Source organism: Peromyscus eremicus, chromosome 20 (genome assembly GCF_949786415.1).
Source record: "Peromyscus eremicus chromosome 20, PerEre_H2_v1, whole genome shotgun sequence".
Classification (NCBI taxonomy): Eukaryota; Metazoa; Chordata; class Mammalia; order Rodentia; family Cricetidae; genus Peromyscus; species Peromyscus eremicus.
Window position 1 is genome coordinate 60748444 of NC_081436.1, and position 22147 is coordinate 60770590.

Below are 22147 nucleotides of genomic sequence, written 5' to 3' on the forward strand. Positions count from 1 at the left end.
AGAAACAAAGTCAGGCATAGTGGCACATGCTTATAATCTCAGCATCCAGAACTACCTGAGACTCCACCAATCCTACTCCACGGTCAGCCCTGGCACGTACCACTCTGCTGTCCCTATCGATTAGCTTTGCCTGATTTAGAATTCCACTATTAACGTGCTGGTGGGAGCCTATGTAATGTGCTCTTTGGGACCTGGCTTCTCTGGCTCCGAATGCTCCTGGTATTGCTTGGTAGGCCACTGTAGGACTCCACTAAGCTCTCTCTCTCTGTTTACCTACAGATGGACATCTGAATTTACTGGTTTAGGGCTATTAAGAACAAGGTATTTGCTGGGAGGTAGGGCGTACACCTTTAATCCCAGCACTTGGGAGGCAGAGCCAGGCAAGATCTCTGTGAGTTCGAGGCCAGCCTGGTCTACAGAGGAGATCCAGGACAGGCACCAAAACTACACAGAGAAACCGTCTTGGGGGTGGGGGGGACCAAACCAAAACAAGAACAAGGCATTTTATGAACCAAGAGTTTTGTGAAAACATGTTTCTACCTCTCTTGGGATAACGTTGCAGAAATGAATGCACTTTTTTTTTTTTTTTGGGAGGGGGGGTTTCAAGACAGGGTTTTGCTGTGTAGCCCTGACTGTCCTGTGAAACTCGCTCTGCAGACCAGATTGGTCTTGAACTCACAGAGATCCACCTGCCTCTGCCTCCTGAGTGCTGATTAAAGTCATGTGCCACCATTGTCCAGCCAGAAATGCACTTTCTAGGCAGATAACTGGTATCTTACAGCAGAAAACATCTTCCGTTCTCAGTTATTAAAGGACTCAAGCTCCAGCTGTCCCACTTGCTCACTAACGTCAATGTTCTCGGCCTCATCTTCAGCCTCTCGGAGGATGCAGGGGTATCCTGCCTTCCCACAATGCATTTCCATGAGGGCTCATGAAAGTCAGTATCTTTTCACATTACCAGCCATGTGTGTACCTTCTCTTTATAATGTCCTTTTAAATTATTTGCTCACATATCTGTGCATGTGTGTAGGTGTATAGGGGCCAGAGGGCAACCCTAGGTGTCGTACCTTGAGCAAAATCCACCACCTCTTTTTGAGGCAGGGTCTCTCACGGACCTACAGCTTACCCAGTAGGCTAGGCTGGCTGGCCAGTGAGCCCCATGGATCCGCCTGTTTCAGCCTCACTAGCACTGGGATCACAAGCGCCAACGAACACACCCGGCCTTTTTTTTTTTTTTTTTTTTAATGAGCCCTGGGGATTAAATTTAGGCCTCATGCTTGCACAGCAAACATTTTACTGACAGAGCTATCTCCCCAGTTCCTGTGTACCCATTAAACACACACACACACACACACACACACACACACACACACACACACACCCCAAAACTGAGTTATGACTGAATTCTAGAGTGTTGTACACTGGTAGAAAGTGAAACACAATCAGCTTTGCACTGTTAGCTCTGTGCCTCTACAATCTGAGATAACTGATTTATAAAGACAAATGTTTATGTGGTGAGGGAGACCGGCTCCCTCTTATTCCCCCAGGGTACTCTTGAGCAGGGAAAAATGAGGAATTTGTAGATAGAAGTATAGAGGAGAGAGACAGAAAAATAGGATAGCCTCGGGAGGGCCTGGATCCTTATCCACCAGCCCCTTCTGTTTCTAATAAAGGGCTTTTTAAAGGAATGCCAAAGGGTGGAGCAAAAGACCTCCCCCCAGCACAGCCAAGTGCAGACCATCCCAGACACCTGGTGACCATGCACATGGTCAAGCCATCCCCTAATGCAGCCCTGCTGTGTCAAGCAAGTTCAGATCTCACTAGGAAGCTTTTGTGGGCTCCCACAATTTGGCTCACTATTATAGAGGTTCTAGTCTAGGGTCAGTTGATGGTATTCCATTCGGGCAGGTGGTAAGACATCACATGATTGTAGAAGAGAAAGAAGAGGGACAAGAGTCCACAAGTCTCGGAGGCAGACCACTGACAACCTAAAGACTTCCCAATTAACCCTTCTGAAAGTATCCACTATCTTCCAGTAGTGCTAACACCTTTTCCAGATGGACACACATACACCACTTGAGATCCAAACTACTGGGTTGGGACTGTAGCTCAGTGGTAGTACCTACCACTGGGTCATGAGGCCCTAGGTCTCATCCCTAGTACCACAAAAATATATAATCCAAGCAACAGCACGTAAGTTTATACCCATGTGGTTTGACGTTTTGTTTGTTGTTTTACTGTTTTGAGACAGTGTCTTTCTATGTAGCTCTGGTTGTTCTGAACTCTCTATGTAGACCAAATTGGCCTTGACTCAAGAAATCTGCCTGTTTCTGTCTCCTAAGTACTGGGATTAAAAGTGTGTGCCCCTACACCTGGTTGTCTTCTTTTTTAATTAATAATGGGCTTTTGACTTTTTCATGTATATTGTTGTACCTTACTCATATTCCACTCCTCCATCCCCACTATCCTCTATCCCCCCATCACTGGTCCCCTTCACTAGTTCTCATCACTGGTTCCCATGACTGGTCCCCTTCACTAGTTCTCATCACTGGTTCCCATCACTGATCCCCATCACTGGTCCCCTTCACTAGTTCTCATCACTAGTTCTCATCACTGGTCCCCATCACTGGTCCCTTCACTAGTTCTCATCACTGATCCCCATCACTGGTCCCCTTCACTGCTCCCCATCACTGGTTCTCATCACTGATCCCCATCATTGGTCCTCATCACTGGTCTCCTTCACTGATCCCCATCATTGGTTCTCATCACTGGTTCCCATCATTGGTCCTCATCACTGGCTCAGTTTTATCTTTTTAGTTTTTGTGCTGCTGTAGACCACACCTAGGGCCTCACATGCACCAGGCATGCACTCTAGCACCAAGCTACAGTCCCAGCCTACCAGGTGTCTTTACTTTTTAAACACCAAACCATGCCCTTATCACAACAATTGAAAAGCTGGAAAAGTTCAGAGACTAATAAACACCACCACAACAAAGAACACTGGAGAGTCTGGCAATGGCCCAGGGGCAAAGGCACTTGCCATCAAGCCTGACTACGTCACTTTGATTCCCAGAACCCACGTGAAGGGGGAAGGAGAGAAAACAGCCTCCACAAATGCCCTGCTGGCAAACATGCACCCCACACAGATAAAGACAGGAAGATGGAGACAACAGAGAAGGCAAGAGGACATTACGCTGTTGTTAAAATGACCATATGTGAAGCACCAGACCAAGGATGGCCACAGCAGTATCTTCTCACTGTGGAGTATGTCCGAGAAAACCCTAATGCCAGCCAGCTCCAGGAAGCACAGTGTGATGGCCAGAGCCAGCCCTGAAAGGACAACATAAAGACTCGGAAACTCATCCCAGTTCACATGAAAGGAGAGGAGGAGGCCAGTGAGATGAACAGCACCTGACACTGAACTCTACCTTCCTGTGCGAGGAGAGAACTCGCTCTGGCAGTTGTCCTCTGTCTTCACATGCATCCAAATGCGCATGCACACCACAAACACAGGAACAATAAACTAAATAATTTAAAACTTATTTTTAAACATGTCCTACAGTCAAATCAGATTATCAGCAGGCTTTGGAACCACTGTATTCCCAGCCAAGTTTGGTGGCACATGCCTTTAATCCCAGCACTTAGGAAGCAGAGACAAGTAGATCTGTGAGTTCAAGGCCAGCCTGCTCTACATAGTGAGTTCTACGACAGCCAGGGCTAAATAATGAAACCTTATTTTGGAAAAAAAAAAAAAAAGGTATTCCCACGATGAAACAGTGAATTTAATGTTATAAGAGGTGGCAATACTATGTAATAAAAGACTGCTGGGCATAGTGGCACACGCCTTTAATCCCAGCACTTGGGAGGCAGAGGCAGGCAGATCACTGAGTTCAAAGCCAGCCTGGTCTACAGAGAGAGAATTCCAGGACAGCCAGGGTTACACAGAAATACCCTGTCTTGAAAAACAAACAGGGTAGGAGGAGAGGAAAAAAAAAAAAAAAAAAAAAAAAAAAAGAACAAACAAACAAATGAAAGATGGCTAAATGCAGAGTTCTCAAGAACCACACAGCATCACTGGAGTTATACACTAAAATGCTTTTTAACTTGACTGAGTTTAGAATGATGCACGTGTGTACATGTCTGAACACATATATACATATACATCAACCCACTTTTTGTGTGAATTTGATGGTAACTAGCACATTCATTAAGCAAATAGAAACAAGTAAGCGTATAGAACAAAATAAAACCCAGGTGAACTTTCATTTTGCTCAAGAATGAACAACTTACTAGGTATGGTGGCAAATGCTTTTAATCCCAGTGAGATCTTGTCTTAAAGAGGGGTGGGGGAGGGGTGCTTGAGAGATGGCTCAGCAGTTAAGAGCACAGTCTGCTCTTCCAGAGGTCCTGAGTTCAATTCCCAGCAACCACATGGTGGCTCACAACCATCTGTAATGAGATCTGGTGCCCTCTTCTGGCCTGTAAGCATACTAAATAAATAATATCTTTATATATATATATATATAGGGAGGAAGGGAGAGAGGGAGAGAGAGGGAGGGGGGGGAGAGAGAGAGAGAGAGAGAGAGAGAGGGAGAGGGAGAGAAACAATTTAGCCAGGTGTGATGGTACATGCCTATATTCCCAACACTAGGGAAGCTGAGGCAGGATCTAGAATTCAGGCCAGCCTGGGCAACACAGTGAGCTCCTGTCTTGAGTAAGCGTGTGAACTTACCAAGAACAGAATATAAAGCATTTTGAATGTCATATGTACAAACAACAGATGGCTGTGTGCCCACGCTGTTTCCTCTCCAGGTAACAGAAGGCTGAATAACTTATTACATACATGCATCAGGTTCTGGTTCCCACTTGGAATGAAATTGAATCTGCCCATCAGTCCTTGGATGAGTTTTTCCTGCTATCCTCAAAACCTTCCTGGGCCTCCTTTTCCCCCCTGACCCCAAGCTGCCCTTAGTCCTCTTTCCCATCTGCCTCTCTGCTCAGTCCACTTCACACAAACTCCTCTCTGCCTACAAAAACCATCCAAGATCAGGGATTAAGAGCACTGACTGCTCTTTCAGAGGACCTGGGTTCAATTCCCAGCACCTACATGGTGGCTCACAACTCTAACTACAGTTCCAGGGGACCCAACAGCCTTACAAAGGCATACACAAAGGCAAAACAGCAATGCACACAAAATAAAAATAAATAATTTCTAAAAATCCAAGCCCTTTTCTCAACTAAGTCCATCTATCCACCAAATCCATCAATTTATACCCCACTACATCACTTTGAATCTAGGTCCATTAAACCCAAGTAAACATTATAAATGTATCAAGGCAGATACGTATTTTATGTCTATTCTCTTATTTTAGTCATTTTCAAATTAGGATCTTATTAATCTCAAGTCCCCAGAACTGTGGTTGCCTCTGGGAAGCAAAACAAATGAAATGTAGTCCCAGTCATCAGTAACTTCCAATGATGGCCACAGACCTCTATGAGGTAGGCAAATGGATAAAGGTCTCTTTAGAGGGATGAGGTAGAGGCCAGACCTGAAGTTCAAGGTCATCAATGATTATACAGTTCTATGTGAGGCCAGCCTAGTTTACATGAGACTCTTTCAAAAAGAATAAAAGTAAGTCATTATACAAAATACAATGTTAAACTGGTGCACTGGCCAACATCTGCAGTATGTCTATTATTGAAAGTCATTAAGTAGAGCTCTTCCAGCACGGGAAAGGCGGTTGCCTTTGGAATCTCAGCACCTTAGAGACAGGAAAGAGGAATCTGAGGCTAGCTTGCTTGGACTTTACAGGGAGCGCCAGGCCAGCCTGGGCTACAGTGTGAAACCCTAGTTCATAAAACAAAAGGACAGGGCCAAGGCGATGGCTCAGTGGGTAAGAGCCCTAGCTGTACAGCCTGGTGACCCAAGTTCTGTCTCCAGAACCAGAGTAAAAGAGGCTTGAGTGGCACCTGTGACCTCAGCACTCCTCCATGGAGATGGGGGGCAGACTCGGTTCTGGTACACACAGGAGATTCTGTGTCAACTAGGTGGGTGGAAAGAATGACTCCCCAAAATTGTCTTCTGACCACCACACAAAGCATACCACACAAACTCCTGAACCCATCTATACTCCCACCTCCCAGAATGTCACTTCACTTTTCTCTTGGGCCGATCATTTATAATCCTGATAGACCACCATGCACTCTGCTCCGAGGTGCTCTCTCCAAGTCTGAAATTCAAGTTCAAGGCTTAACAATCAGGGCTAGGGCTAACCCGCTGAGTGCACACCTGCCTAGCTATGCACAAGACTCTGGTTCAATTCCTCAAGCCCCCACTCCCCCTCCCCCTTTTTAAGATTTATTTTATTTATTAGTTATACAGTAGTCTATCTGCACGTTTGCCCACACGCCAGAAGAGGGCATCAGACCTCATTACAGATGGTTGTGAGACACCATGTGGTTGTTGGGAACTGAACTCAGGACCTCTGGAAGAGCAGCCAGTGCTCTTAACCTCTGGCCCCGCCACTTCCCCTCTTGTAGAAAGCTGGTTTCCCCAGCTCATCTGAGCCTTTGAACTGCTTCAAAGATAACAATTGAAGCATGAGTAATGAAAAGCACTTCGATACATTAAGCAATTTGGTGCTAAATTCCTTTGGAGCAGATGTTATCACTGATCCTTGCAGAGTTAATGAAGTTATCTGTCCAAAGTCAGAGCTAATAACTACACTGAGACTGACAGAGACCTATTTAAGGTTTCATACAGTCAGAAACATAAAAATACAGAAAATTTCTGTGGTTAATACTAACAGCCATTAAAACAAAACTGAATTTACAGAAACATTACTCCTATTTTCTGTATTTTCATCATATATTTGTCCAAGTACGTGATGACACCTCATGCTTATCTGTCTCTGTGAGACACGCAGAGGACTATTTCGAGTTGTCTGATGTGAGGATCACTAATCAGAACTTGGTGGATGAGTCTCAACACAGGACAGTCTAAAATGTCTAAAATGCCATTAGCATTACAGCTCAGAAGCACACACTAGTACAAGCTAAGCGGTGAGGTGAATAGACTGATGGAGACGGCTCAGCAGTGAAGAGCAAGCACTTGCTGCTCTAGCAGAAGACCCAGGTTCAGTTCCCAGCACTTAACACGGTGGCTCACAGACACCGTAACTCCAGTTCCAGGGGATCCAATGCCCTCTTCTGTCTTCCACAAGCACCAGGAACATGTGGTACACATACATACAAACAGACAAAACACACACACAAACCAAAAATAATTCCTTTTAAAAAGTTAATACCAGTTAATTGAGCTAACTTATTTAAAAAAAAAAAACAATTTCCTATTCATTCAGTCTGCTTTAAATGCTTAGGAAATGCCACTCCCCTTGCCCTCTCCACTCCCTCCCCACCCATAAGTAGCCCTGGCTGACATTGAATTCATAGAGATCCGTGTGCCTCTGCCTCTCAAGTGTTGAGATTAAAGGTGGGGATCACAATCGGCATCAGCCTCTTTCTACAAAATGCCAATGTTGCATCCACCCGACATTCCATTTTCTAATACACAATCCTGTTTCTCACTTTAGATCCATAGCTAACAAGCCATCTTTTATCCTGCTATAACATAAGCACCTCCCTCCACTGACTACCCGACTCAATCCTCTGAACTAATATAAATGTATAGCACATTTGCACAGCAGTACATTGTTACAAGTACATGGCCCATTGGACATGCACTTCATTACCCAGATTATAGGGAAAGATGGGTGAAGTGATGCATGTCTGTGATACTGATACTTGAGAAGCAGAGGCAGGAGGATCAGGAGTTCAAGGCCGCCTTGGGCTACATGTGACCCTACCTCAAAACAAAAAGAAAAAGAAATTTCAGATCACCTTGGTTTAATGCCCCAGCTCTTTCCAAGAACACCATGCTAATGCTGTCTTAAAAGCATTGATGAGCCGGGCGGTGGTGGCACATGCCTTTAATCCCAGCACTTGGGAGGCAGAGGCAGGCAGATCTCTGTGAGTTCGAGACCATGCTGGGTTACAAAGTGAGTTCCAGGAGAGGTGCCAAAGATACAAAAAAAAAAAAAAAAAAAAAAAAAAAAAAAAAAAAAAAAAAAAAAAAAAACCCTCTCAAACAAACAGACAAACAAAAAAGCATTGATGAAATGGAAATCCAAGGCAAATTAATTTGTAGCTAAAATGAAATACAGCTCTACATTCAGACAGTGAAAACAATGCACCCTCAGACATATTACAATCTGTACAAGGACACTATAGAAGGTACTTAGTCAAAACTGTTGCTATTCCTAAGCAGAATCAGGTACAAAGGATGGGCAGAGGGAGTGCCCACCTGCGCCCTAGCATTTGGGAGATGGAACAGAAGGATGGGTGGTTCCAGGCCAGCCTGGGATTCATGGTTCAAAGAAGACTAACAACCAACCCAGGAGCTGGAGGACTGCAGAGGTCCGTTATAAAGGTTCAGTGTGCCATGCTAGTCTTACTCCTGACCACTGGACATTATTTTACAAGTTACAGCAATAATCACAGAATCCAATTTCTGAAACCCTTAAGTTTAAAAATGACAATGACAACTAATGTAAATGAAACTGCTAAGATTTTTATAAACACAAACACACAGGCATATCAGCACTCAGGAAGCAGAAGCAGGTATATTTCTGAGTTTGAGGACAGCCTGGTCTACACAGAGAAATTCTGTCTCAAATAAATAAATAGACAGACAGACAGACAGACAGACAGATAAAAATAAGCACGTGTGCACACGTGCACAAAAAAGATAATTCTTTAATCCCAGCACTCAGGAGGCAGAGGCAGATCTCTGTGAGTTCCAGGTCAGCCTCATCTACATGATGAGTTCCAGAGGAGCTAGAGAGATGGCTCAGAGGTTAAGAGCACTGGCTTTGAGAGGTCCTGAGTTCATTCCCAGCATCACACGGTGGCTCACAATCATCTATAATGAGATCTGGTGCTCTCTTCTGGCCTGCAGGCGTATGTGCAGGCAGAATACTGTATAATAAATAAATAAATCTTTAAAAATAAATAAATAAATAAAGAGTTCCAGGACAACCAGGGCTACATAGTGAGACACTGTCTCAACAAACAAACAAAACGTTTATTTCCTGCCTTGTTTTAAATTCAGAGTTAGAGTAGCCACCTAGCTCTCAACATTCAGGATGCAGAGTACTATTTCTTGAGATCTGATCTAGTATCTCAAAGGAACCAAAAGGGAAAAGGATCCTGTAGTTCTGTGACCAAAACCTGAGGCTCCGACTTCAGCACAATGGAGACTCACTTGTTGCCAAAGAACCATGATTGACAGCTGGAACACCTCAGCTCACCCTGTCACTCCCGGAGCACCTCGGCTCACCCTGTGGCTCCTCATCTCCTCCAGCTACAGTACACAGGAGTCCTTTACCCACGCTCACAGAAAAGCAGTTCTGAGTTCCTCCAGACAGGGTCTTGCTATGCAGTCCTTGTGGACCTGCAACTCACTACGTATACCAGGCTGGCTCAAACTTGTGGGGGCCCTCCAGCTCCCACCTCCCCGTGCTGGAATTACAGGTGTGTACCGTGTCCAGCTTACAGAAGCAGTTTCTTTTTTCTTTTTTCCTTTTTTTTTTGTTTTTGTTTTTGTTTTTGTTTTTCGAGACAGGGTTTCTCTGTGTAGCTTTGCACCTTTCCTGGAACTCGCTCTGTAGACCAGGCTGGCCTCGAACTCACAAAGATCCACCTGGTTCTGCCTCCCGAGTGCTGGGATTAAAGGCGTGCGCCACCACCGCCCAGCCAGAAGCAGTTTCTAAAGCACAGACTGCAACAGCAGAACCCCTTGAAGCTGTCCTAACCAGGTAGTTTCACCAAAAGCTCTGAATCTAAAGTATCATGCACCTCTAAACACTTGCCCTTCTCTGTACATGTGACTGTGGTTGCTACCTAGGTAGTCAGCATGAATTCCGTCTGAGGCCCCAAACCATGGAAAGGGCAAGTGATGACATTACAAAGGGATAAATGGAAAAGCCCACAAATGTTGGCAAGAGTCTCGTCCAATCAACTTCAGAATGACCCAGCCTCCACTGTATACTTCAGGTCTCCTCAGAGCGCCGCAATAACTACCTCCTGGAGGGGGTAGGTGGGATGTGATCTTCCTTTCCCTTCCCCAATTCCTTAATCCCCCTGGTGGCGAATACGGTTAAGTATCCCCCGAACTGCTCAGTGTGGAGAGGGGGTACCCCCAAACCCTGCAGTGGACTGCACCGCCCGGCCCTGAACTAGTCTGACTTATACATCCTTCCCTATCTTCACAGAACCATGTCTTCTGAAGAAGCCACAGTCTGACGCTCTACACCGCCTGTATCTTCCCTGGAGAGCCTGACCCCAGCTCTCGAAACACGCCTGCATGTCTGCCAGTCTGTCCACCTCCACCCCCACTCCCATCCCCACCCCCACCTTGTCCCTGTCCCAGGCCCCTGTAACTTCTACAAAGGTGTATGCATCCTCTCACTCCAGGGCCTTGACAGATGGTGCTCCCCCAGCCTGGAATGTTCTGTTCAATCCTGCCTGCTCATCCCCTTTCCACACCAACCTCTTCTCCTCAGCAAAGCCTTCCTCAATCTTCCACGAAGATTCCTGGGAAACAGCTCTGCTCCACTCTAGTGCTCCTTCAGAGCACATTTTACCCTGGCATAACATTTTTTATTTCTTGAGACAGGGTCTCACTATTTAGCGCTGGCTGGCTCTGCCTCCCAAGTGCCAGGATTAAAGGTTTGGGCTACCACACCCACCTCGTATGACTATTATTAAAACCTACCTCCTCCATATTTGTCTGTAAACTCTGCGAGAACAGAGACCAGCCTGCTTTCTAAGCCCTGGCGTCCCCACTGTATCTGGTACAGGCAGGGCATGCACTCATGAGCTCAGCAGGTGTCACTCGGCCTCAAAACTACTCCCCACTTCTCCACAATGCAGCCTGCTTCAAACCTGGCCTTTGGCACCCCAGAAACACGTCTTCCCTCTCGTCAGGCCCTCAAACAATGGGGCTTTCCTGAACAGAAAGTTCTCCTCGGTTCTCTCCAGTCGCACTGGCTTGCCAAGACCCAGATTCAAGTTTTCTTTCCTCTCTCTGTTTTTACTGGTGTACAACTTCATCCTTTCTCCTGTGACTTATCTTCTCACCATCAGTGAGGACTCCTAGGGCTGGGTTATTCACACCCTACCACTCCACTCCCAGGGCAGCACTAACTACTGAGCAGCCATCCCCCCCCCCCCCATTACATTTTTCCTCTGAAAAGAATACTCGCTTCCCTCATATGCCTCATAGGTGATTCAATTTGCCTTATGAGACACTGCCCGCAAGTTCCTTTTCGGGGCATTTTGCCTACCCTCCCCACATCCTAGGGAAATGGTCTTAGCTGCCCGTCCGCTGCCTACAATGACCCTGTGTCCTCTGTGACCGCCCCCTGCCTGCGGTAGGCACCTCTTCAGCCCCGGAGACTGTCACTCCCTCCACTCGGGTACAGGCGAGAACACCCGGTGGAGACAGCACGCACACCAGCGCAGACCCTCGCCTGAGCCGTTCCGGTACTTCTCACCTCCTCCCAAGTGAGCAGGGCTCGCTGGGACTCCCAGCCAAGAGGGACCCGAACGGACTAGACCTCTCCCTCCGGTCCCTCCGGCCCCTGAGTTCCCCGTCAAGGCCCCTTCTTCCAGAGACACCAGCCCTAGGCCCAGAGGAGCGGAGAGCCGGCGCCCAGGCCGGCTGCAGCTCCGACGCCACGGGCTAGGCCCCCGCGCCCGCCCGCATCCTTCCCCGGCGGCCACTGCAGGGCCAGCTCCCGGCAGGGCTGCCACTCACGGACCCGGGAAGGTGTCTCAGGAGCCGGCGGCGGCGGCGGCGGCGGGTGCGGAGGTGGGAAGCCTGGCAGACGTTAACCGCTCAGCGCTCCATCCCTCCCGGACCTCAGCTCCGGCCTCTCGGCTTCCTCGACCCCTGCGCCCAGAGCCGGTCACGTGCCAGCCGGAGCAGTCAGCTGACCACAGCGCACGCCGCCCCGCCTACGCGCGCGCGAAGGGCCGCGCGCAATCGTGGTGACGGGCCCGGCCCCCGGAGTGGGCGGGGCGGGGAGGACGCAGAGCGCGCTGCCGGGTGGGCGGGGCTTGCCGCTCCTCCCCCCAGGCACCTGCCAATGTCCCCGCCCACCCTAAAACCGGCCGCGGGTTTCCGCGGCTCAGACTCCCCAACCTCCTGCACCGACTGCAAGTTTTATTTGACAGTCCAGTTTTCGGCGAAATCTCCCCTAAAAGTTCACGCCAGTGTATTCACGTTTTTTCATCCAATCTGGTACCTTTTCGTTCCATAAAGTGTTCAGCTCCATAAAACTGAGCACCAAGCATTGTCAGTCTGGTTTTTTAGGATTGGCTAGTAGAGTGACCCCTTGCCAGGAACTCCACGTCTGGTTTAGGGGAACCAAAATGAATACAGGTAGTCAAGGAAGGTTTCAGGACGGAGAAAACCATCAGCCTTGGGTTCCAGAATAGTAAATATCGAGCTGCTCTCTCAAACCATGCATATCTCACTGGTTGGGAAGATAGGTGGTACCCATCTCAGAATTTTAGGAACTCGGGGACTGGGGGATTTTCTTTTTTAATCGTTTTTAGATTTACAGCTTAGCAAACTGAAGGCCCAGAGGTCACGGAGCTGCTTGCACAAAGGATTGGGCACTCCTGACAAAGTTCTGACGATCCTTACTAGAGTGTGTAATAGATTTTCATTGTCAACTTGGAGACAACTCTGGGTGTGTCTTTGAGGGAGTTTCCAGCAGCTTTAACTTAGACCCCAGAATGGGCAGCACCATCTCATGGGCTGGGAGCCAAGACAGGATTGCTTTTGCAAGGAATGGAGAGATGGCTCCGGGGTTAAGAGTGCATACAGCTCTTGCAGAGGATCTGAATTCTGTTACCAGCTCCCACATGGAGTGCCTGTGACTCCAGCTACCTCCAAGGGATCTGATAGCGTCATCTGACCTCCTCTAGAACCTTTACTCATGTGCACTCATGTGCACACCTAGAGAGACAAACACACTCATACATATAAATACAAATAAAATAAATATTAAAAAATAATAAATAGGTTGGGGATTTAGCTCAGCAGTAGAGCGCTTGCCTAGCAAGTGCAAGGCCCTGGGTTCAGTCCTCAGCTCCGGATAATAATAATAATAATAATAATAATAATAATAATAATAATAAATAATGGCTAGAGAGAGAAGGCTCAGCAGGTAAAAGCACTTGCCACCAAGCCTGATGACCTGAGTTGTATCCCCAGGACCCACATAGTGGGCAGTGAGAACCAACTACTGCGTGATATTCTCCAAGCTCCACAGGTTCACACGGTAGCACCCACGTGTGTACACACACAAATAAATGTAGTAAAAAGTGTTAAATAAATAGTCTTTTTTTTAACGGAAAAAGTTAAGCACCAACATTCATCTCTCTGCTTCCTGATTGTAAATAGAGTGTGACCAGCTCTCTCAGACTCCTGCCTTCCGGACTAGCTTAATCTTACCCCCCTGCTACAAACAGAGACAACATGACCCTTTCCGTATTGGTTACTTTTCTGTTGCTGTGATAGAACACCTTGACCAAGGCAACTTATATTCATTTGGGCTTATGTTCCAGAAGTTTGGGCGTCAATCACCATCACAGCAGGGAAGTGTGGCAACGATAGACAGGCGTAGCAACTGGAACAGCTGAGAACTCACAAACCACAAGCGGGAAGCAGCCAGCACTCTAGAAATGGGACGTACTTCCTCCAGCAATGCCACACCTCCTAAACTTCCCCCAAAGAGCCCCACCAATCAGAACAACTATTCAAATATCTGGGCTGTACAAGACGCCTCATTCAAACTACCACAGCTTCCTTCCTTACCTTGTTTTTGTGAGTATTTCGTGGCAATGACAAAAAGGGCAAATAATACACAAAATTGTTAGCAGAAACGAGACCAGTCTAACAAACCTGAAACTGGTTTACTGGAACAATGTGGGGGAGTCTGGAACTGTGGGCTAGGGCAGCTCTACAAAGCTGTAAGCAGAGCTTAATGAGACAAACTGAGGGGGGTTCAGAAGACCAGAATGTCCACAGAAATGTAAGTGAAGTCCTGGCCCACAAGGGTTCAGCAGGGAACGAGGACTCCATTGGCGCCTCGGTTAGAAGTCGTTTAAATCCAATTCTGGAAAGGAGCTTGGCTGCATTCTGGCTGTGTCTGAAATTTTAGGCTAAGCTCAAAGGGAATGGACTAAGATATTTGGCAAGGGATTTTACGGCAGTAAAACATCCAGCCTGCAGAATGGCTACTGCTCGCTGCTCTCAGCTCTTAATCAGAAAGATGAAAGATGAAGTTTGATGGAAGGATCTTGAATATACTTAAAATGGCAGACAAGGTAGGTGTAGAGAAACCAGGTGTTCCACTGATAGCTCCAACTTGTGAAAATACAAATCCACTGGATAAGAAGGACCCTGAGGAGAATACTGCTGAATGGATCCTTCTTCAAAACCAGCTGCTTACAGGGCTGGAAAGATGGCTCAGAGTTTAAGAGAATGTGTTGTTCATCCAGAGGACTAGAGTTCAGTTTCCACACCCACATCAGGCAGCTCCAGGGGTTCCAGTGTCCTCTCCTGGCCTTCTTGGGCATGTTCATGGGGTGTTTTCTTGATTAATGATTGATGTGGGAGTGCTTAGCCATCATGGTCAATGCCACCCCTAGGCAGGTAGTTCTGGATCATATAAGTGAACTGAGCAAGCCATAGAGAGCAAGCCAGCACACAGGGTTCTTCCACAGTCTCTGCTTCAGTTCCTGCCTCCAGGTTCTTGCTTGAATTCTTGGCTTTGCTTTCTTCAATGATTGTAGACGAATTGCTAAATGGTCTTACTACAAAAAAAACAAAAACAAACAAACAAAAAAAAAACAGAGCCAGATATCGGGGTTAAAACCTGAGAGATCACAGGAATAGGAAAAGCCACAAGCCAACCTAACCTCACCGACACCTCAGCTTCCAAAAGCGACCTACTTCCTCTATACCCACGCCTATATGCCTTTCTGTTCTGTTATCTCATTTTTTCTCTCTGTCCAGCTACATCACTTCTTCTTCCTGCCCAGCTCTGTCACTTCCTGTCTATCTGTCTGTACAGACCTCCAAACCTTTATGATTAACTCATGTTGGAATTTAAGACATGTGCCACCACACCTGGCTCTGTTCCCAGTGTGGCCTTGAACTCACAGAGATCCAGACAGATCCCTGCCTCCCAAGTGATAGGATTAAAGGCATGTGCTACCATTTCTATGTTTAATATAGTGGCTGTCTTTTCCTCTGACCCTCAGATACTTTATTGGGTTGCCCAAATAAAATATCACCACAAATGATAGACTGTAATCTGTAAAATGAAATAAACCATTTCCTCCTCAAGTTGCTTTCAAGTCAAGTAGGACAAATAAACATCGTATTTAATATAAATGACAGAAGCAAATGCCTGTCGAAATATTCTTGCCGTAACTGGTTCTTGGAAAGGAAAGGGCAGGAGGGTCTTCTGACATTAAGAGCTGAACACAAGCAGTGAACATGGGCCCGGTGAAGGGCAGAAGAGCTGCTTTTGCTTTCTTACAGAGCTGTGAGGGGGAAGAAACTAATACAATGAGTCGGGTGGGCCAGGCTCTGCAACTTGTGTCTTGATTCTCCCGTATGTAAACCCCAATAGGCTTATTCAGAGGATTAAGATAATGTGTAACTAAGCAGCTGATATCATCTGTCCTTCACAAAACACTGCTCATAACGTCACAACAGCATTTATGGAAAGAAATGGAATACAAGGAAAGGATTGAATCTCAAAAAGGCAGTAGCCAACTCACCAGAACAGAGGCACCTGACCAGATAGGCAGACGCATAATGATTCTGACCCTCACCATGGTGAGCTGACTACAACAGGGACTCAGTTCCCTGCTCAAGCATTTGAGCCTCAGAGACTTTGGGGTTTTGTTGTTGCTATTGTTTTGTTTTGCTTACATTTTTTGCTTTGTTGGTGAGACAAAGTTTTGGTGTAGCCAGGCTGACCTGGAATTCACTCTTTAGCTCATAGTAGCCTAGCACTTGGGATCTCTTCTCTAAGCTTTCTGAGCACTGGGGTTCCAGAAGTACGCCACCATTCATCTAGCTTAAGTTTTCTTGAAGAAACAAAGGGTGGGGAGAGCAGGGTGTGATGGTGCATGCTTTTTATTCCAGCTCTTGGGAGGCAGAGGCAGGAGGATCTCTGTGAGTTTTCAGTCAGCCTGGTCTACATTGGGAGTTCCCCTACCAGGTGAAGTTACACAGTGAACACTGTCTCAAAGGGGAGGGGGGACGTGGGATGGGCAGAATGGAGAACAGGGTAAAAGTACCAAGTCTGATGACCTGAGTTCGATTCCCCAGATCCACACGAGGAAGGAAAAAACTGACTTCCTCAAGTTTTCCTTTGATCTCCACAGATCATATGCATGCATGAGTGTGCACATGCACACGCTAATAAATAATAAATATAAATTAAAAACAATTTCCCCTTAACTTTAGCTCTTAATTATATCAGCTGGGCATGATGCCTCACATCTGTAATCCCAGCACTGGGAAACTGAGGCAGGAGGATTGTTGTGAGTTTGAGGCTAGCCTGAACTGCATAGTTAGGCCCTGCCTCAAAAAACCCAAATAATAAATAAATAATTAGATAGACAGACAGATAAATAAACAGCGAAATGTCACACCCAGGTATTCTGACACCTGCCTTTTGAAGCACTTGGGAGTCTGAGTCAGAAGGATTACACATTTTAGGACAGCCTTGGCTATGCAAGACCCTGTCTCAAAAAAAAAAAAAAAAAAAAAGAAAGAAAGAAAGAAAGAAAGAAAAAAGAAAAAGAAAAAGAAAAAAATCTGGGCTTAGTGGTAGAGATAGTGTGGAAGCTAAGGCAGGAAGATTGGAATTTCCTTCCAAGACTGGCCACGGCTACAGAGAGAGTTCAAGGCCAAGCTGGGCGATGTAGTGAAACACTGACTAATATAAAAAGTGAAGCAAACCACTGTGGCTAGAGCTCTGAGGCAGAGCATCTTCACAGGTCCTGGATGAGCCAAACTCCAGCACAAAAAAGGGAGAGGCAAGTCTTCCAGAAGATAGATGCTAGGTTTTTAATTATTGAATCACAAAATATTTTGGAAAGTAAAAGTTCTAGACCTGGGGTTGTTCTCTTTTGTTGTTGTTGTTATTATTTGTTTCTTTGAGGCAGAAAGTCATATTGTAGCATAGGCTAACCCAGAACTCACTATGTAGCTCAGCTGGCCTTGAAGTTTTTCTGCCTTTGTCCTCCAAGTCCTGGAGTCACAGGTGTGTGCCACCACACCTGGCTGCTCTCACCTCTTTCCAGTCCTTGTCATGAAACCGTGGACTCTTTCTTCTCCCTGCCCCCTTATTTCAGTATTCTGAGTCAGGATTTCTGTGTGTAGCTCTGGATGTCCTGGAACTCGCTCTGTAGACCAGGCTAGCCTTGACCTCACAAATATCTGCCTGTCTCTGTCTTAGTTCTGGGACTAAAGGCATGTGCCACCACATCCGAACTGTCAACTCTTAGGATACTGAAGGAAGCGTCACTTAGCAAGCAGCTGGCATTACCATGATACCAATCCTTCTAGCTGGCACTACCATGATGCCAATCCTTCTAGCTAGCACTACAATGATGCCAATCCTTCTAGCTGGCACTACCATGATGCCAATCCTTCTAGCTGGCACTGTCATGATGCCAATCCTTCTAGTAGGCTTCTTAGATCTAGCCTGGTTGCTACTAGCCCACCGAGGATGGCCTTCTGGCCTGCGATCATCTTGTCCTTGTAAGGTCACGTGGCTACTCGTCTGGCATGTGTCTTACCTCCACGACGCCTTGCATGACTTTCTTCTTCTCTTCTCCATTCCTTTCCTCCAGCAGTTGCTGAAGTTCACAGGCTGCCTGCTGTGGCGGTTTGAATAGGAATGGCTCACACAGGCTCATATATTTGAAGGCTTAGATACTACAGAGTGGAACTGTTTGAAAGAATTAGAGGGACCAGAGGGTGTAGCCTTGTTTGTTGGAGGAGGGGTTTCATTGAGTGCAGGTTTTGAGGTTTCAAAAGCCCACACCAGTTTATTTTAAGTAATTTTTTTCTTTTCTTTTCTTTATTTTTCCTTTCTCTTTCTTCTTCTTCTTCTTCTTCTTCTTCTTCTTCTTCTTCTTCTTCTTCTCCTCCTCCTCCTCCTCCTCCTCCTCCTCCTTCTGAGACAGGGTTTCTCTGTGTAATCCTGGCTATCCTGAAACTCACTCTGTAGAAGAGGCTGGCCTCGAACTCAGAGATCTTGCTGTCTCTGCCTCCCAAGTGCTGGAATTAAAGGCGTGCACCACCAGCACCTAGCTAGAGTAAATTCTTAAGGTCTTTTATTAATGAGATGAAAAACCCCAAAAGGAGACCCTAATTTCCCCTATATCATCTGTCACCCATGAAGAAACACCAAAATTCCAGTAGCAAGAGAGTACTTATAAGAAAGAAAATGGGAAGAGGAGAGGGGACTGCAGTTCTCTGTGGGGGGTTGTTTGTTTGTTTTGGGGTTTTTTTGGTTTTTTTTTTGGTGGGGGTGGAGTGGGGGTGGGATTCTAGTTGGAAATTGCTTGGGTTAGCTAGAAACATAAGGTGAGGGGTGGATTGAAAAATATCCATGAACATCCCTGGTGACCAGCCATTACTGGGGGCCATTACTAGGGAGCTGAAAGGGCAGGGAAGGAAAAAAAATCCAGAAAAACAAGTAATTTTAGTTCTGGGAACTAAGTTGCTGTGGTTTCAGGAATTGTAATTATTTAACCAAAATAGAGGAGCTTTTAAAAAATGGCATGACCATAGCTTGTTTATTCTCACAGATAAACAAGATTATTTGGGAGATAGTCAGCTAGGTACCTACACATACATTCAGTAACCCTACAGTTTGATGTCTCCCCACCAATGTTAAAATGTAATCGCCATTGCAGAACATTGAGAAATGAGACCTCTGGGATGATTAGTCTCCCCTAGTGTGCTGGTTAGTTTCATGTTAACCTGACACAAGCTGGAGTCATTTGGGAAGCGGAACACTCAATTAAGAAAAAGGACTGTAGAGCATTTTCTTGATTGATGACCGATGCAGGAGGGCTCAGTCCAGTGTGGGTGGTGCAAACCCTGGGCAGATGGTCCTGAGTTGTATAAGAAAGCAGGCTGAGCAAGCCATGAGGAGCAAGCCAGTGAGCAGCACTCCTGTGTGGCCTCTGCATCAGCTCCTCCTCCAGGTCCCTCCCTTGAGTTCCTGCACTTTCTATCGTGATGAACTGTGATGTGGAAGTGTAAGCCTCCCCAACTTGATTTTGGTCATGGTATTTTTTAACAGCAACAGAAACCCTCAACTGAAACACGAAATCATGACTCCTAGTCAAAAGACAGACATTCCAGAGAAGCCAGTGATCTCCCAGTCACCCACACAATCCTTAACAGTTTAGTTACCTTCCTTCTGCCTTGGGTTTATTAGCTCTTCGCCTTCTTCCTACCTCCAAAGACTGAAACTGAACTTATTTTCCAAGGCTCAGGTCAAAGTCTAAAATTATCATGTAAGTTGGGTCAATGAAAATAAAGAGCTAACGTGGTACTGACTGTGTGTGAGCCACTGTATAATCTCTTAACTGTGGATGGTAAATCCCACCTCATGGAGTTACTGTGCCAAGTCCATCAGCTGATATACACAAAGGATGTACTCTGGAGTATGTGGGAAATACCTAATAAAAACCAACTGAGATGCCATGAATCATGCCATTGAAATGACACAATGGCGTTTTGTTAATAGTGAAGATTGCCATGTTTGACCACCTGAGAAAGAATAAGAGTGAGGAAGTGATTTGGAGAAAGAGAGACCCAACCAGTTCCTCCCTGAATCTCTTGGCATGACTTTCTGAGCCTGAGGCAGATAAAAATGCTTTTGTTCCAAATGACTCTTACGGCCTGGTGATAGACTTACATTTCCATGATGGGTGTCTCTTCCCCATCCCTTCACTTCCTCATTCTGGGCACCAAATGTGGAACTAAGACAGCGCTGGGAAAATACAAGCTCTTTCCAAGGTGATCCATGGTGTGGAACCATGTGGGGGACTTAAGGAAACTGTCTTAGTGGCCAGGGGCTCTTCACCAAGTCTCAGTTCCTGGGAAAGAGACAGCAGGCATCATGTCTTCACTCTGTCATCCATAGACTCCAGCAGTCTGGAGCCATGAGCCCAAATAAACTAGTTCTTCTCCTTCTCCTTCATGGTCTTTTTTGAGATGGGGTTTCTCTGTGTAACAGTCTTGGCTGTTTTGGAACTCACTTTGTAGACCAGGCTGGCTTTGAACTCATTGAGATCCGCCTGGCTCTGCCTCCCTGAGTGCTGGGATTAAAGGTGTGTACCACCTCTGCCCGGCTAGTACTTTATTTTTAAGAAAGAAAGAAAGAAAGAAAGAAAGAAAGAAAGAAAGAAAGAAAGAAAGAAAGAAAGAAGGAAAGAAAGAAGGAAAGAAGAGGGGAGGGAGGGAGGAAGGAAGGAAGAAAGGAAGGAAGGAAGGAAGGAAGGAGCAAAACTGTAATTCCTGAAGCCAAAGCAAGGGTTCAAGGCCAGTGTCAACTATGTTTTGAGACCTGCCTCAAAAACAAAGAGACAAAGGGGTACTTCCACGTACCCCCACATACCCCCTCACAGAGTTCTTGTTTCTGGAAACCAAATGCAATTTGAGAGAGGGTTATTACATAGGAATGTCAAATATGTGCCTTCCACACTAAACCTGTGACAATCCTTTCAGACATCCCAGTGCTGGGAAATTAGCGCTTGAAATTTCTCTTTGATCCCTGCAGTGGACTTACTCCTTATAGCATCTTAGACAGACAGACACAGACACACACACACACACACACACACACACACACACACACAGACAGACCTGCATCAATCACACCAGGTTAGAACTTACATAGAAAGTATTATGTAATAAGTGTAACTCAGAGCAAGAGCTGTTTAGAACCTGCTTTAAAAGATTCATCCAGCCCAAGTAGGCCCCAGATACAGAGCTTTGAAAAACATAGGGCCACACGTTACCTGAAAGACAGTAATTGAAATTCTAGAAATGGGGACGGAGGGGTGGGTGGGTGTGTGCATCTGCCCTGGGCTAAGGGACACCTTGAAAGGGTCTCGGGGTCCAGTCTAGGGAAACCAGGGACACTGTTCCAAGCATGTTCCTCTATCCCTACCCTCCCTAGACAAGAGTCCTACTTAAGCTTTGCCGCCAATCACCGCCGTGCTGGTTACAGACACGGATCCCCTCACTCGGTCACAGGATGTGGAGATGGGGCACACATGTAATCTCAGCACTTTGGAGCATGAAACAGGAAGACTGACAGGGCTGAAAGGTAACAGTAAGAGACTACCACAAACAAACCAAGCAGGCACCTGGGAGGCCTGGGAGGGACTGTTGCTTGCTCTTTTGTGTTTTGATAGTGGCCCTCTGCCTTTTTCTTCTCTTTCCTTTTTCTTGTTCTCTCTCTTTCTTTTTGAGGTAGAGTTTTATGTACACCACATTGAATTTGTTATATAGCAGAAGGGTTACATCTCAGGCTGTCCAAATATGCAAATATGAGGGCAAGCTGGACTATAGGATTTCTGGCAGTTAGATAAAAGCCAGCATTCCTCAGGAACTTGTGAAACTGGTTCCCACCTGCCAAAAGGAAGCATTTTCTTTACCTCTGGCAGAAGGGACATATGGTAGCCTGTGGTGGCATATCAAAGCCCAGGCTGGTTTCCAGTTCCCCTCAATGTAACAGGGCCACTGTTGGGTCCCACCCTGTTGAATAGTCCTGAATAGGGGAGTGAGGATTGAGAAAAAACAGCTAGGAAAAAACAGAGACATGAAAGAAAAGACAGAGACACAGGATAGGTTCGGGAGGGCTCTGAGTCAATACCGCAGCAGCCCCAAGTTTATTTCTCAGGGCCTTTTTATACAGAAGCAAGGAGGCAAAGAGACCTCCCCCTCTCAAGGACACCATGG

The 22147-nt window shown here is 46.3% G+C and overlaps 1 protein-coding gene across 1 annotated transcript in view; it reads right to left on the reverse strand.

Moving 5' to 3' along the window:
• Positions 1 to 12088, reverse strand: part of Atp6v1c1 (ATPase H+ transporting V1 subunit C1) — a 35546-nt gene extending 23458 nt beyond the window's left edge. The window contains exon 1 of the mRNA XM_059247275.1: positions 11883 to 12088. The gene's annotated coding sequence lies outside the window, so the exon portion shown is untranslated. The remainder of the gene's footprint in view (positions 1 to 11882) is intronic.
• Positions 12089 to 22147: the final 10059 nt, after the last annotated feature.